The sequence below is a fragment of the Culex quinquefasciatus genome, chromosome 3, assembly GCF_015732765.1.
Source record: "Culex quinquefasciatus strain JHB chromosome 3, VPISU_Cqui_1.0_pri_paternal, whole genome shotgun sequence".
NCBI classification, from domain to species: domain Eukaryota; kingdom Metazoa; phylum Arthropoda; class Insecta; order Diptera; family Culicidae; genus Culex; species Culex quinquefasciatus.
In genome coordinates this window covers 183,022,142-183,038,837 of record NC_051863.1, presented here as the reverse complement: position 1 = coordinate 183,038,837, position 16,696 = coordinate 183,022,142, and the positions used below count along the sequence as shown (strand labels likewise).

The 16,696-nt window shown below is 34.8% G+C and overlaps 1 protein-coding gene across 15 annotated transcripts in view; it reads left to right on the top strand.

Moving 5' to 3' along the window:
- Positions 1 to 16,696, top strand: part of LOC6035297 (calmodulin-binding transcription activator 1) — a 380,289-nt gene that overhangs the window by 222,614 nt on the left and 140,979 nt on the right. The gene's annotated exons all lie outside the window — the stretch shown is intronic.

Here is a 16,696-nt window from a genome sequence, read left to right as displayed (position 1 = left end):
TCAAAATTTTCACCTTTTTTTTGAGCTTTTGGGTACACAGAAAAAAGTTTAATTTTGGATGGTTGAAATTTAACCACTTTTTAGAGTAATATTACTTTAAAAACGTGTAAAAATGTGAACGTGATGAAAATTCATCACAAACTGATGAATAGTCATCAATTTCTGATGTAATATTACACATTTTTTTGCCGAAAAATCTGTCACCATTTCCTGATGAAGGTTCAAAGTTGTAGAACAATACGTAAAAAAAAGATTCCTGTTTAAAGGTACCATTCAGTATAATATTATATTTCTTGGAATGGAAAAGGATATACTTTTTAAAGTTTCCAAAACGTTGCATGATATGGTGGAATTTTCAAGATTTTTTTTGAATTATTATGTAAATTAGCAGCAGTATTTTTTAAAACTTCGTCATAACTTACTGGACCCAAACATCTGTATTTAAATATAGAAATTCTGATTATGTACGGGGTTTCGTTTCAGGTCGATGAAACTTTTCGCGTAAGTTGTCATTTATGTATAATTGATTTTTACGACCTTTTTTTTAATTAGAATCTTGAATGAACAGTTTTAAAATATTTGAAATAATTTTACCTTTTTTTCATTCTAATTTTTTAATTTTTTGTTTGATTTTCTTAACTAGAACAATGTTTGAAGCTGTGTTTCGTCATACTTTTAGTTTAAAAATGTTGAAAATAAAATGAGTAAAATTTTATTTAATTTTAGTTAAAATTCTTAATAAAATGTATATATTTTTCTGCCATGTATTTTGTCTGTAGGAAATAAATTAACCCTCTACAACCTAACCCCGCCTTTAGACGGGCTTCGATCTAAAAAATCGCCAAAAATCAATTTTCTAACCGATTTTTGGTCTTCAAAAAGCATTCGAAAGAAGAACTTTTAAAATGTTCGAAAATTTCAGAGTTAACTTGTTTTATGTGACTTTGGCAATGTTTTAAAAATGTTTTTTTTTAGGGGTCAACTTTGGCTGTGTTTTTTACTAACATTACCTATAAAATCAGTACAAAGAAGTATGCAGTAATTTTTGTAGTGTCCCAGACAATGCCTCTATGCATTTTTTGCAATTTAAATGATGTTGGTGCCATTCTATAGCAGACAATGTGAAAAACATGCAACAATTTGAAAAAGTGACTGTAAAAACGTGAAAAATTTCGATAGGCAAAATGTAATTATATAAGGTGGAAGAATAGGCCAAATACCACCAAAACAAACAGAAACTTAACAAAATAAATGCAAATTAAAATACAAAAAATAAAACAAGAATAACATAAAACAAGAGAAGTAAAGTCATTCGTAGAACAAAAGTTGCTCAAAATGACCTCCTAAACACGGGAAAAATAAATATTTTCGAAAAAAAATTTGGGCAGTAGAGGGTTAAATAACACAGTCCAACAAGATTTTGTCTCTGAGACGAGTATATGTGTTCCTAGTAGATTTTGGCCTGCTGAATCCGAATCCGGGTCCAGAATATCTCCAAATGGTCCCAATTTTGAGATACACCCGTTTGAAATGTTAGTTTAGGCCAAAATTAGCTACTATGTCGACTATTTTACAAAAGAACTATTGAACAAACAAATAAACCAATACATGTATCTTAAAGTTCACGTTTTCCCCTTTCTGAAACACCCCTGGTTTTTAAAATTTGATTGTTTCTACGCATATTTATAGCCATTTTAAAATTATATTTTCAGTTGGTTCTCATTCAAGTTTTTCCAACTTGCATGCAAGTCAAATTCTAATTTTAAAATGGCTATAAATATGCGTAGAAACAATTAAATTTTAAAAACCAGGGAAGTTTCAGAAAGGGGAAAACGTGAACTTTAAGATACATGTATTGGTTTATTTGTTTATTCAATAGTTCTTTTGTAAAATAGTCGACAAAGTAGCTAATTTTGACCTAAACTAACATTTCAAACGGGTGTATCTCAAAAATGGGACCATTTGGAGCAATTCTGGACCCGGATTCAGATTCAGCAGGCAAAAATCTACTAGGGAAACATATTCTCGTCTCAGAGACAAGAAACATTTGATTTTTTGTTGAACTGTGTAATTTTAGTTTTGTTATATTTTTCATGAAATTTTTAAAAGTTCTGATCTCAAGTTTAGGTTTCCTAAACAAAGAATCTAGATTGCATCTTCATAAAATCTAAGAAAGGATAATCAATTTTTTTTTTTATATTTTTCAAATTGACTCAATCCAACAATAACTTGTTTCATTTTCAACGCATTCACTAAGATGTTTTTATGATGCTGGTACAAATATGTTTAAAAGTTTTTGTACTCGGCCAAAATTGGCCCAAAAATCAAGGGACAACAAAATTTTAAATGGAAATATCAGTGCAATCAGCTGAAATCAATTAAAAGTGCATTCCTTTGCATTTAGAATCATTTTAGCATGTTTGGGTTCATAAACAAATGTTTAGAAATTTAAAATATTTTAGATGTACATTAAAAAGTTTCGAAAAATTTGGTTTTCGTCAAGTCTTACAGTTTTTGAAAACCAATGATTACAAAACAACTCAACTATTGTAAAATGCATTTCAAAACACTTTTTTTTTCATATTTTGAAACTATGGCTTGTTATTTCATTTTTTTATATTTTTATTGTTTTGCCTCCCTTTGCGTCAGCTCAATATGTTAAATTACAGTCCCAAGTAACATTTTTTTCCAGAATTTCTACAAGAGCTCTTCAAGATAGCTACAGCATAGCAGTTTGGACCGCGGTAGGATAAAACTCTCTTCAAGTACTCTTCCAAACTCCTGAAGAACTTTTGAAGAGAATTTTATCCTACCGCGGTCTAAACTGCTATGCTGTAGCTATCTTGAAGAGCTCTTGTAGAACTCCTGGGAAAAAATGTTACTTGGGAATCTAGAAGTATTTAAAACAATTGACAAAATTCCGTATGATTTTTCAAAAATACTCTAATTTTCATAATTTTTTTATGGGTATCAACCGAAGCGGAAATTTGTATGCATGTTCTGTTTATTTTTTTTTGTAAGAAAATAATATTTCACAAAATACTGTATTATTTAAATACTAATTTTTTTTATAATTTGCACATGATATCAACAAATTTAAAATTTTGAATGCATTTTAAATGCTTTGAGTTTTTGGAAATCATAAATATTTTTTTTTACAAAATTTCGTTTTTTAAATTACAAATTTCTATTATTTTCTAAATGGGTTTCAAGAGCTTCCAAGCCTGGAATGTATTCTCACTGTTTTAATCATTTTTGTTTGAAATACGAAAATTTTCACAAAATACCTTATTTTTTAATGCTTAAATCTTTAAAATTCGCAATTTGAATATTTTACAAATAAAAAACACTTATAAAAGTGAAAAGAATACAATTTTTTTTTCGTTTTCATGAAAACATAAGTATACGTTTTTTTATTTGTGAAAATTTGAGAATTTTACAAAAAAAAACTCTAATAAAAATGAAATATAATACAAAATTTCGCTTCGTTTAAGTATACGATATTTTGGGAATTTTGATGTGGGTAATTCTCTACCAACTCACACGAAATCGGGAAAAGTTGCCCCGACCCCTCTTCGATTTGCGTGAAACTTTGTCCTAAGGGGTAACTTTTGTCCCTGATCACGAATCCGAGGTCCGTTTTTTGATATCTCGTGACGGAGGGCGGTACGACCCCTTCCATTTTGAACATGCGAAAAAGAGGTGTTTTTCAATAATTTGCAGCCTGAAACGGTGATGAGATAGAAATTTGGTGTCAAAGGGACTTTTATGTAAAATTAGACGCCCGATTTGATGGCGTACTCAGAATTCCGAATAAACGTATTTTCATCGAAAAAACACTAAAAAGTTTTAAAAATTCTCCCATTTTCCGTTACTCGACTGTAAAAATTTTGGAACATGTCATTTTATGGGAAATTTAATGTACTTTTCGAATCTACATTGTCCCAGAAGGGTCATTTTTCATTTAGAACAAAATTTTTCATTTTAAAATTTCGTGTTTTTTCTAACTTTGCAGGGTTATTTTTTAGAGTGTAACAATGTTCTATAAAGTTGTAGAGCAGACAATTACAAAAATTTTGATATATAGACATAAGGGGTTTGCTTATAAACATCACGAGTTATCGCGATTTTACGAAAAAAAGTTTTGAAAAAGTTACTTTTTGCGTTTCTCTTTGTTTCGTCGTCCGTGTCTGTCGCGGGTGACCATGAATGGCCATGATCGATGACGACCAACTTTTTCAAAACTTTTTTTTCGTAAAATCGCGATAATTCGTGATGTTTATAAGCAAACCCCTTATGTCTATATATCAAAATTTTTGTAATTGTCTGCTCTACAACTTTGTAGAACATTGTTACACTCTAAAAAATAACCCTGCAATGTTAGAAAAAACACGAAATTTTAAAATGAAAATTTTTGTTCTAAATGAAAAATGACCCTTCTGGGACAATGTAGATTCGAAAAGTACATTAAATTTCCTATAAAATGACATGTTCCAAAATTTTTACAGTCGAGTAACGAAAAATGGGAGAATTTTAAAACTTTTTAGTGTTTTTCCGATGAAAATACGTTTTTCGGAATTCTGAGTAAGCCATCAAATCGGGCGTCTAATTTTACATAAAAGTCCCTTTGACACCAAATTTCTATCTCATCACCGTTTCAGGCTGCAAATTATTGAAAAACACCTCTTTTTCGCATGTTCAAAATGGAAGGGGTCGTACCGCCCCTCCGTCACGAGATATCAAAAAACGGACCTCGGATTCGTGATCAGGGACAAAAGTTACCCCTTAGGACAAAGTTTCACGCAAATCGAAGAGGGGTCGGGGCAACTGCTGTGTGAGTTGGCGGAGAATTACCCATGTGTATTTGAAATTTACTGCACTATCAAAAAATATATATTCTTAGTGACAGCAATGAATATTTGACATGATATAGTTGGATTAGGTCAAATTAAGAAAGATTAAAAAAATTATCTATCGTTGATAAGATTATCGTCGATAGAATTACCTAAATAATGATAAAGACAGATTATCGTTTTCGTCCCGACCATATTAAATCTTTAAATGTAGATAAATTTTGCGTACGAAAAAATTGTAAAATTATCTCTGAAATGTTTAAAATAAATTTTAATGTGTAATTTTCAATCATAACATGTTTCAACCTACGAAAATACTGTTAAACTGTATATTATAAATACTTGAAAAGTTGAAAAAACTAAACTAAAGATTTTATCGATTTATATTTACGTTATCCTTTACAGCGTAAAGAAACGTTAATATGAGAAATTTTCAATAATTTTTAATCTTTCGTTTGGTTTTTTTCTTTATTGAATAACTTCTTCATAATTTATTATGCCCAACAAACCATTTTTGAAATTTAAACTGTGCGTGTTACAAGGAATGAAGCTCCCACCGGGGTGGAAAACCGTTAAGCGATGTGGTAATAATCTCATTTGAGCCGTTGTTTTTAACGCCACTTTTCCTCGACCACCCTCTCAAGCCGAAAAAGGGGTGGCGAATGCGCGTCCGGGTGGAAAATTGACTCGCCAACGACTATCCTCCACCTAAAACCCAACACCAACAACAAAAACTAGAGAGCGCAGGAAAAGGTGTCTGCTAAAAAGCTCACCAAAAAGGACCGTGGCGCTCGTTTTTTGTTGTTGTTCCTCCTTTCATGTTTAATTTAAACAAATATATAATTACGGAGCGCAACTGTTGGAGGTACACACCAACCTCCACTGTTTTGCCTTCCTCACTGAGGTAAGGCTATAATCCTGCTCTAAAAATGAACTTCGTATAAAAACGTCGTAGACCCACCTTCATGTATACATATCGACTCAGAATCGAAAACTGAACAAATGTCTGTGTGTATGTGTGTGTGTATGTGTGTGTGTATGTATGTATGTGACCAACAAACTAGCTCATGTTTCTCGGCACTGGCTGAACCGATTTGACCCGAACTTGTTGCATTCGACTTGGTTTAGGGTCCCATAGATCGAGTTTTATACAGATTGAAGTTTCGATAACTAGTTCAAAAGTTATGTATAAAAATGTGTTTTCACATATATTTGGATCTCACTTAACTGCACGTAAACGATGTCCGGATCCATCATCCGACCCATCGTTGGTTAGGTAATCGAAAGACCTTTCCGACGAGTTCAAAACATTGAAGATCTGGCAACCCTGTCTCGAGATATGGCCACTTGAGTGATATTGATGTACTTTTTTGAAGCCGGATCTCACTTAAATGTATGTAAACTATGTCCGGATCCACCATCCGACCCATTGTTGGTTAGGTTATCAAAAGACCTTTTCAACGAGTGCAAAACATTGAAGATCTGGCAACCCTGTCTCGAGATATGGCCACTTAAGTGATATTGATGTACTTTTTTGAAGCCGGATCTCACTAAAATTTATGTAAACTATGTCCGGATCCATCACCCGACCCATCGTTGGTAAGATTATCAAAAGACCTTTCCAACGAGTCTAAAACATTGAAGATCTGGCAACCCTGTCTCGAGATATGGCCACTTAAGTGATATTGATGTACTTTTTTGAAGCCGGATCTCACTTAAATGTATGTAAACTATGTCCGGATCCATCACCCGACCCATCGTTGGTAAGATTATCAAAAGACCTTTCCAACGAGTCCAAAACATTGAAGATCTGGCAACCCTGTCTCGAGATATGGTCACTTAAGTGATATTGATATACTTTTTTGAAGCCGGATCTCACTTAAATGTATGTAAACTATGTCCGGGTCCATCATCCGACCCATAGGGGGATGGCGTCGCTATTTTTAGACCACGTTTTCCACTTTTTCTCATCGAAACCGACTACTTTATCGACTTCATTTTGCTGGGCGAGATAGGACGCCGTCTATTTTTAGACGATGACTCAGCACTTTTCCACTCTTGCACATTAAAAAACCAGGTGGCAGCACGATGCAACGCCACGTCCCTATTGTTGGTTAGGTTATCAAAGACCTTTCCAACGAGTCTAAAACTTTGAAGATCTGGCAACCCTGTCTCGAAATATGGCCACTTAAGTGATATTGATGTACTTTTTTGAAGCCGGATCTCACTTAAATGTATGTAAACTATGTCCGGATCCACCATCCGACCCATTGTTGGTTAGGTTATCAAAGACCTTTTCAACGAGTGCAAAACATTGAAGATCTGGCAACCCTGTCTCGAGATATGGCCACTTAAGTGATATCGATGTACCTTTTGGAAGCCGGATCTAAAAAATAGATGAAACTTGTGTACAGCCATTGTTGTGAGGAAGGCTCCAACCACATAGGTGGATTAAGTTAGTTTTTTTTTTGCTCCGACCAACAGTCGGTCCGTGAAAATGTGTGAAAAGTCAGGAAATAATTACATTAAGGTGGCACAAAAGCAGCTCCCTGGACGGAGCTTATCTGGAGATCTTTTTGTAACAATACTGTGTTGACTTCGAAGTTCAAGAAGTTGTTTCCAAATCCTGAATTGCACCGAAAAAAAACGAATTGATTTCGTGTGTAAAAACCTCAGCATTTCTTTTCCTTTTTGCCTACTTTCGGGCTAGCAATGCAATCACAATCCCCCTGAAGTTAGGCAGCGCACACGTCATGCATACAATCCGTCGTCGTCGTCTGGCTTGAAGTCGACATTTGGGCTCATTCTCTCGAGAGAGGTTCGAAAAAATGCCAGGCTGGCAATTCAGCATGCAATTACAGACGTTCTTTGAATTTTTTCGATAAAATTGCTTTTTCTTTCTGGACGATGATTTACGGCGGGGTTGAAAGAAAACTGCATTCCCGATTGTGGGCGGTTGGTTTGCAAGTTTTTCAGAAAACATTTGTCACAGTCGAAACTTAAGTTTATCACTTATTCAACAAATATTACGACACGTCATCAAGTTGATGTTCGATTCCGGTCTCAGATGTGACAGCAGGGGGCACGTTTTTGCGAGAAAAAAAAAGAATATCTCAAAAGATGAGAACCGACCGCCCGATGAAATGGTGACAAATTACGATCTTGTTAAGTGATAAAAGTTTACGACCGATCCGAATGGATGATCTCGGTGGCAATTTCCAAGTGAAAGGGTGCCCAAAGTGGAGTGGATTAAAGTTTTATTGGAGACGTTTTATTCGGAAAAGTGCGTATGCTTTTCTTTTTAGGTTTCTTTGAAAGGGTTCCGTTTTTTGAACCAACTGGTTCAATTCTGAGGGGACACGACGAAAGCTCAGCTGTTTCGAGACAAGTTATTGGTCATTAGGCTGCGTTCGTGAATCGATGGCAATCACAGATGGCTGTGACACTGATTTGTATGGTGGAATTTTCTATTTTTGTTCAGCAAAGAATCACTACACTGCCAAAGTAACATTTTAGGCTTTATCATAGCTGTTACAACCGCTATAAAACCTATCAGCCAAAACCAACATACACTTAGTCGTAGTAGCCTCCCCAGAACCCCGATAAACTCCTCTTAAAACCCTAGAGAACCTCCGCGAAAAGTTGTCACGGCCTATTAATAAAACCAACATTGGAGTAAAAGTTTTTACAATTGAATCTTAACGAACTCCTCGAAGCCCTAACAAAACCTTTGCTTTAACCTAGTCAGGAGTTATGGAAAACTGACATTTCATTCGTCTTCAAACGTCTTATGCCAAACAGGTTTTATTCTAGCAAAAATAAAACTTCATCTTGCCAAAGGATATAATGAAGATGGTTTACAAAACTCAAAAATATTTTTTTTGTAGTTATAGTTTTTTTTTATGAAAAAATATGTTGTCACAATTCTTAAAATAAAATGGTCTAATTTTTGTAAACATCTATGGCTATTCTAATTATATCACAATTGTTGCATAAATGTGTCTTTTCCAAGGTTGTTAACGATAAAATTATCGAGGTTTGACAACGATAAAGTTAGTTCTATCGTAATCGTTATCGTTGTTCCGATAATTTTTTCGGCGATAAATTTGTCGGTGTTATCGGACGATAAATTATATTTTATGTATTTCTAAATTTGATCAAATGCAACAAAATTATTTTGAATTTTCAAGCTTCCTGTCCGAAAATATTTTTTGATAATTTATGGTAAGTTTTTAAAACATATGTAAATCCTAAAAAATCACAAAAACCGTATTATCTCAAAAATAATCATTTTTTTTTAATTTGCGGTATGGGTATCAAACGTTTTGAATTTTGCTCAATTTTCACTGTTTTAGAGTTTTTTGAATGAAATACAGTCCAGACTCGATTATCCGAAGCCTCGATTATCAGATGTTTCGATTATCCGAAGTTCGATTATCCGGTTTGTATAATCGAATCACGAACTAAAAAAGTTTTTATTTCGTTTTTTTTTTACTTTTTACACCAAAGCACAGTTCTGCGACCCCATTTTAGACTAATTTGAATGATCTATGAAATTAAAAAATGCATTTTTTTCAACCTCTCATCGCTCCTGCATTTTTTACTCAAATTTTCATAATTTGCAATATGGTTGTCAAACGATTCGAAATTGTGCATGCATTTTCACTGTTATAGAGATTTTGATTAAAATACTTAAATTTACTTTATTTTCTCAAAAATACTCGAATTTCTATAATTCGCAATATAAGAATCAAACAATTCGAAACTTTGTAAGCATTTTCACTGTTTTAGAGTTTTTTAAATTAATTACTCAAATTTTTACAAAATACTTTTTTTTGAAAGTACTCAAATTTTCATAATTTTCAATATGGGTATCAAACGAAGCGAAATATTACCTGCATTTTCACTGTTTAAGAGTTTTTTTTAAATGAAAAACTCAAAACGCTCTAAAACAGTGAAAGCAAGCAAAACTTCTAATCGTTTGTCACCCATTTTCGAGAAAATACGGTATTTTGTGAAAATTTTAGTATTTCACTAGCGTCATGTTTATTCATTTCTTTTTGGTCGCGTTAAATGCTTTTTAAGAAGCTTGTGGTTTTAGGAAAGGTTTTTTTTGGCATTTTCATCGGGGTTTTCAAGACTCTCTTAAAACTTTCATAAAAGCTTATTGGTTTGGCTTTTATTACTAGCCTCAAGCATACATTATTGTTCAAACCAATTAATCAGCTGTTGTTTATTGGTTGTGGTAAATGCTAACATAAAACTATAAAGCAATTAAGATGCTTCCATAAAACCTCAATAAAACTAGGTGGTGGCTAGTTGGTTTAAAAATGTTACTTGGGTGAGGCTTTAGAATCACTCCATAAATATCATTTTATTTGAACCGCTTAGACCTATATTCATTTACACGTATCAACTCATGTTGTTAATGAGTTATGATACAAAAAAAATATATAAACCCTAAAAATTCGGAACGTCGGAAATTTTGAATTTAGAGTGATTTTTTCCGATGTAAAACTGAGCGTTAACAAATTTTAGCCAAATTTCAAGCAACATCTAAACTTTCCCAAAACAGTTTCAATCAAGGAAATGGTCCGCGCCTGTCAAAAACTTTACGACCGACGATTCCGCCAGACACCACGAGCCCTTTAGCCTAATTCAAGGCGCGCGCAAATGTCTCAGCTCAACCCTTTTCTCCCTTTAGCTTCTTAGAGCAAGTGTGAGTTAGAATTTCCCTTCTAATGTGTCACAACCACTGAATTGGCTTCACCCAAAACATCAGACTACACTTCGTTCGTCGGAAGCAGGACTCGGAAGATACGCCTTGAGTTTTATTGCATTTCTTGTACAATTTTACTTTTTACGATTCGGCTGACGGTTTCAGCTGGAGGGGGTCGCCCGTGCGGGGGTGACATCTCAATAAAGAGAGCAGCAGTTTTATGCGAGGTCGGAATGCGATGACAGCTGCTTTTTTTTTTCTCAAAACGGAGGAAATGCAAGGTTCACGGTTGGGAAACATAAGGATTTCGTTTTAATATCGATTAGGTTCCAAAGTGGAAGTGTGCCGGGTTTCGGAATGCTGCGGCCTCTGGGTTCGGTTACAGAGTTGCATCGAATGCTCCAAATCTTTCTTTACTTACTTTGGCAAGGAGAAAAAAACTTTCCACTCTGGTGACATTTATTGGTCGCATATGTGTCACCACAAGACCTGTGTCCGGGTTGTTTAAGAAAGGGACTTGGCGGGCAGGACAAAAAAGGACTCAACTGGGCCACAATCTACACCCGCACGTTTGACTTGTGAGCGGGACCTGCTGATTCTGGTTTTTTGGCCGGGACAGTGATGATAAAGTCAGCTTGATTTGATTAGAATGAAGACTGAGTATTGAAGACAGAGTACTGAAGACTGAGTTCTTAATTCTGAGTACTGAAGAATGAGTGCTGAATACTGAGTACTGAAGACTGAGTACTGAAGACTGTGTACTGAAGACTGAGTACTGAAGACTGTGTACTGAAGACTTAGTACTGAAGGCTGAGTACTGAAGACTGAGTACTGAAGACTGAGTACTGAAGACTTAGTACTGAAGACTGATTACTGAAGGCTTAGTACTGAAGACTGTGTACTGAAGACTTAGTAATGAAGGCTGAGTACTGAAGACTGAGTACTGAAGACTGAGTACTGAAGACTGAGTACTGAAGACTGAGTACTGAGACTGTGTACTGAAGACTGATTACTGAAGGCTTAGTACCAAAGACTGAGTACCAAAGACTGAGTACTGAAGACTTAGTACTGAAGACTGAGTACTGAATGCTGAGTACTGAAGACTAAGTACTGAAGACTGAGTAATGAAGACTGAATACTGAAGACTGAGTTCTGAGTACTGAAGACTGAGTACTGAGTACTGAAGACTGAGTACTGAGTACTGAAGACTGAGTACTGGAGACTGAGTATTAAATAATGAGTATTGAAGACTGAGTACTGAAGGCTAAGTACTGAAGGTACCGCAGAATGAGTACTAAAGACTGAGTGTTGAAGACTGAGTACTGATGACTGAGTACTGAAGACTGCGTACTAAAGACTGAGTCACGAAGACTGAGTACTGCAGACTGAAGATTGAACAAGACTCAGAACTGAAAACCGAAGAATTAAGTTTTTCACAACTCTGCCTCGCAAGATTTGTCCAGGAAGTCCCGGCGATAGAAATCAGTGCTCCAGTGGTGGAAGCTGGCTGGTTAAAAATTCAACACCTGCCTGTGTCAGCCACTTGCTCTAACTTTGTGGTGTGCCTAACCCGCCACCAACCAACAGTGCAAACGGCTCCCCGAGGGCACTTCGAATTCCGAAATCTTACTGCCATGCTCTTAAACAGCACCACGGTAAACCTGTCTGGTTAACTTTGCTCCTTCCCCCCAAAATCCTTCAACACAAAAAAGAGGAAACCGACCGGCGAAAATCGATAAAATTAACAATCAACACAACTAACTAAATTAAATTGCTTTATTTCAAAGTTCTTTTTTCAGCAAACTGGTTTGTTGTTTTTCGCGTTTCTTCAAACTTTTCGCTCGACACAAACAGAAAAAAAGTTGTAAAAACTAAAGGAAACAAAGAGCTTGGGATTGCTGCCAGAGAAATTCGCTGACGGGGTCAACCCGGTGAGGGGGAGGACGTTTCGCGATAAACTTTTGAAAAAATTAAGTATAAAAAAGTGGGAGTCACACAGAGTTAGCAAGTTAAGCGGTCGATGGTCGAGCAGTGGCTGGTGGTATTTCAAAATTTATTAAAAAAGACAAAAAAGACAAAAAAGACAAAAAAGACAAAAAAGACAAAAAAGACAAAAAAGACAAAAAAGACAAAAAAGACAAAAAAGACAAAAAAGACAAAAAAGACAAAAAAGACAAAAAAGACAAAAAAGACAAAAAAGACAAAAAGACAAAAAGACAAAAAGACAAAAAGACAAAAAGACAAAAAGACAAAAAGACAAAAAGACAAAAAGACAAAAAGACAAAAAGACAAAAAGACAAAAAGACAAAAAGACAAAAAGACAAAAAGACAAAAAGACAAAAAGACAAAAAGACAAAAAGACAAAAAGACAAAAAGACAAAAAGACAAAAAGACAAAAAGACAAAAAGACAAAAAGACAAAAAGACAAAAAGACAAAAAGACAAAAAGACAAAAAGACAAAAAGACAAAAAGACAAAAAGACAAAAAGACAAAAAGACAAAAAGACAAAAAGACAAAAAGACAAAAAGACAAAAAGACAAAAAGACAAAAAGACAAAAAGACAAAAAGACAAAAAGACAAAAAGACAAAAAGACAAAAAGACAAAAAGACAAAAAGACAAAAAGACAAAAAGACAAAAAGACAAAAAGACAAAAAGACAAAAAGACAAAAAGACAAAAAGACAAAAAGACAAAAAGACAAAAAGACAAAAAGACAAAAAGACAAAAAGACAAAAAGACAAAAAGACAAAAAGACAAAAAGACAAAAAGACAAAAAGACAAAAAGACAAAAAGACAAAAAGACAAAAAGACAAAAAGACAAAAAGACAAAAAGACAAAAAGACAAAAAGACAAAAAGACAAAAAGACAAAAAGACAAAAAGACAAAAAGACAAAAAGACAAAAAGACAAAAAGACAAAAAGACAAAAAGACAAAAAGACAAAAAGACAAAAAGACAAAAAGACAAAAAGACAAAAAGACAAAAAGACAAAAAGACAAAAAGACAAAAAGACAAAAAGACAAAAAGACAAAAAGACAAAAAGACAAAAAGACAAAAAGACAAAAAGACAAAAAGACAAAAAGACAAAAAGACAAAAAGACAAAAAGACAAAAAGACAAAAAGACAAAAAGACAAAAAGACAAAAAGACAAAAAGACAAAAAGACAAAAAGACAAAAAGACAAAAAGACAAAAAGACAAAAAGACAAAAAGACAAAAAGACAAAAAGACAAAAAGACAAAAAGACAAAAAGACAAAAAGACAAAAAGACAAAAAGACAAAAAGACAAAAAGACAAAAAGACAAAAAGACAAAAAGATAAAAAGACAAAAAGACAAAAAGACAAAAAGACAAAAAGACAAAAAGACAAAAAGACAAAAAGACAAAAAGACAAAAAGACAAAAAAGACAAAAAAGACAAAAAAGACAAAAAAGACAAAAAAGACAAAAAAGACAAAAAAGACAAAAAAGACAAAAAAGACAAAAAAGACAAAAAAGACAAAAGGACAAAAAAGACAACCCTTGCCCTTCGGATTACCATCGCAAATCCCTGCAGCTGGTGAAAAACACTATCCCCACCCACCTCATTTACGAAAAAAGTGGAAAACTTGCATTACATTCACCCAAAACTGACAAACTCGCTCACACACACAGCCTCTAGCTCCACGCAGACAGCTCCTCGCGAGTATGATTTATAAAAATGTCTTACATTCATTACTTCACCAAATGCAATTTTTCATCGGCCCAACATCGAGCTCGGGAACAACCGGAGGGAGGGGGGTTGGCGAGCGAAAAACACTCACCGGGAAAAGTTCTGTCCGAAATCTGGAGCAAAAGTCATTCGCCAAATTGTCGGCCCCATCAAGGGGGGGGTGGAAGAAGACACGATTTTTCCACCAAGTAAAAGTTCCTGCCCGGGGGAAGTACTTTCCATTTCCTTGATATTTTTTTCTTTTTTTTGCTCTTTCGGGTTTCGGATTTTCCTCCTGCCCATCAACTAGCTTTGTGGAAAACAAAAGCGGGTTAAAATTTATTGTTTGTCTTAAGGATGTGTTTTTTGCGTTTGAAGGACGATTATGGGAGCAGCGGGTGAGGGGGAAAATCCGTCTTGGACTCTTCATACTTGGGTTTTCCGATGGAATTTTTCTTCTCTTTGGAGGCGACTTGTTTGAGCAACTTGCTTCTCCGGTGGACGTGGATGAAATTTTGAGAAATGTTACGACGGTTTTTCCTCCTCAAAACCACGGCAAGGTTCGTCGACTCGTAATAGTAACAGACTGTGTGACTTGTGGCTTGTGGCCACTGACTTCGGGAACAGTTTGTTGCGTCGCGTTCCGGGGTCGTGACTTGGAAGAGTTATCTCGAGTTTGTGTCGCTATACTTTTCCTGGGGAAGAAGTTTTTCGTTGTCTTTTCGAATTAACTGTTAATTTTGGGTTGTAAATTAAATAAAGTACTTACCTGATGGTCTGAGGTTAGGGATGATGAATGGTTATGGACCATTGGTTGAAGCAACAGAACTTAAATTCAATGTTAAAAGGTAATTTCTAGAAATACTAACAGTTAACCTTGACTGAATCTGAAATGAACACGAAGGAGCTTAAGGATATTTATCGCTTGAACATGCAATTCAAAAGATAATTCCAGTTACTTTTGTATTGACATTGAAATTTGACTAATGCAGATATTCATTTTGTTTATTTCCAGGTAAGCCTCCTAGAATACATTTTCACTTTGCACGTAAGTAAATTTATGTTGGTGAATATCACAAGAACCACAGTTACGACGTCTTCGTTACTCAACCTGTTCAACCTTTCAACAAATTTTTTTCAAGGTTCCCCCCCTCTAAACACCCCACAAAATTGTCGCCAAATCGTGTGGCCAAAATCTTGATAACAAATTTTACAAGTGTTTCACAAACCCCACCCTCGAGACACAAATTAACACGCCAGCGACACCGGAGACCACTAAAGTTAATCTTTTAACAACAACAGAGAAAAGGAAAAAAACGAGCCACCTTCACACCTAACTTTAATTTGCGTCACTTTGGGTCGAAAGTTTCCATTATTTTCCACCACCGACACTTTCTTCCCTCAAAAAAAACTTCCAAAAAGCAAATTTCCCCCGGAAAACTTGCGGTTAATGTCATGTAAACATGCGCCCATCTTTAACCTGGCAATTTTTCCTGCTGGTCACACTGGAAACTTCACCTCGGGAAAGCCCCATCATTAACGCGATAAAAAATCGGTGGCAAAGTTCATCCCCCTCTCCGTGCTGCTATTATTAAATAATCATAAACTTTGGATCGCATCCGGAAAAAGGGTAGAAAAAAAAGTTTTCCAACGCCCCCGCTGGAAAACCCACCTGGGAGAGAGCTCGGAGGCGAGATTTTATCCAAAGAAGTTTCCGATTTTCTTTATTCGACGATTTTTCTTTTGGTTTAAGTGGTGTGGGTGTGTGTGAAGGTGGTAAAGGATAATTTCCCACGGCACCCATCTGGAAGACATCGTTGCCATGTGGAAAAAGGAGTTTTCTTTGTCAAACGACTGGTGGTGGAGAGTATGAAGTTTGAATAGTGGATCAAATTCTTAAAAAATAATTGTAATCTGATTTTCTAAATATCTATGAACAACAATGTCGAACAGTGTCTTAAGTCTTTTTCGATACGTGGTCCAAAACTTCAACACCGGAAAGATCTTAAAGCGTTTATTTGACTTAAAAATGCATAAAAAATCATTAAACTTTGTTTTCAAAATAGTTAGCCATTTATTTTATAAGGTTTTTCAATGATAATTTAAAATTTTGGCAATAATTACAATGTTTGCTCACTTATTTTTTGGTTAAATTGGAAAGGAGTAAGAAAAAGCTCGAAAATTAAATTTAAATAGGCGTTACAAAACTATTAAGGTTCGATAAAATTATCGTCGCGTCTAACGATAACGATAATGGTTATCGTTATCGTCAGGACGATAAAGATAACCTATGGTTATCGTGAAAATCGCCGATAACGGACGATAACTCATCTTCAAAATCTTTCGGAAATAGACTTGTTTTAAACGTTATAAGTTTCAAAGTATAATTACTTAAATTTGTTCACAATATACCGTATTTTTCGAAAGTACTCCAATTTTC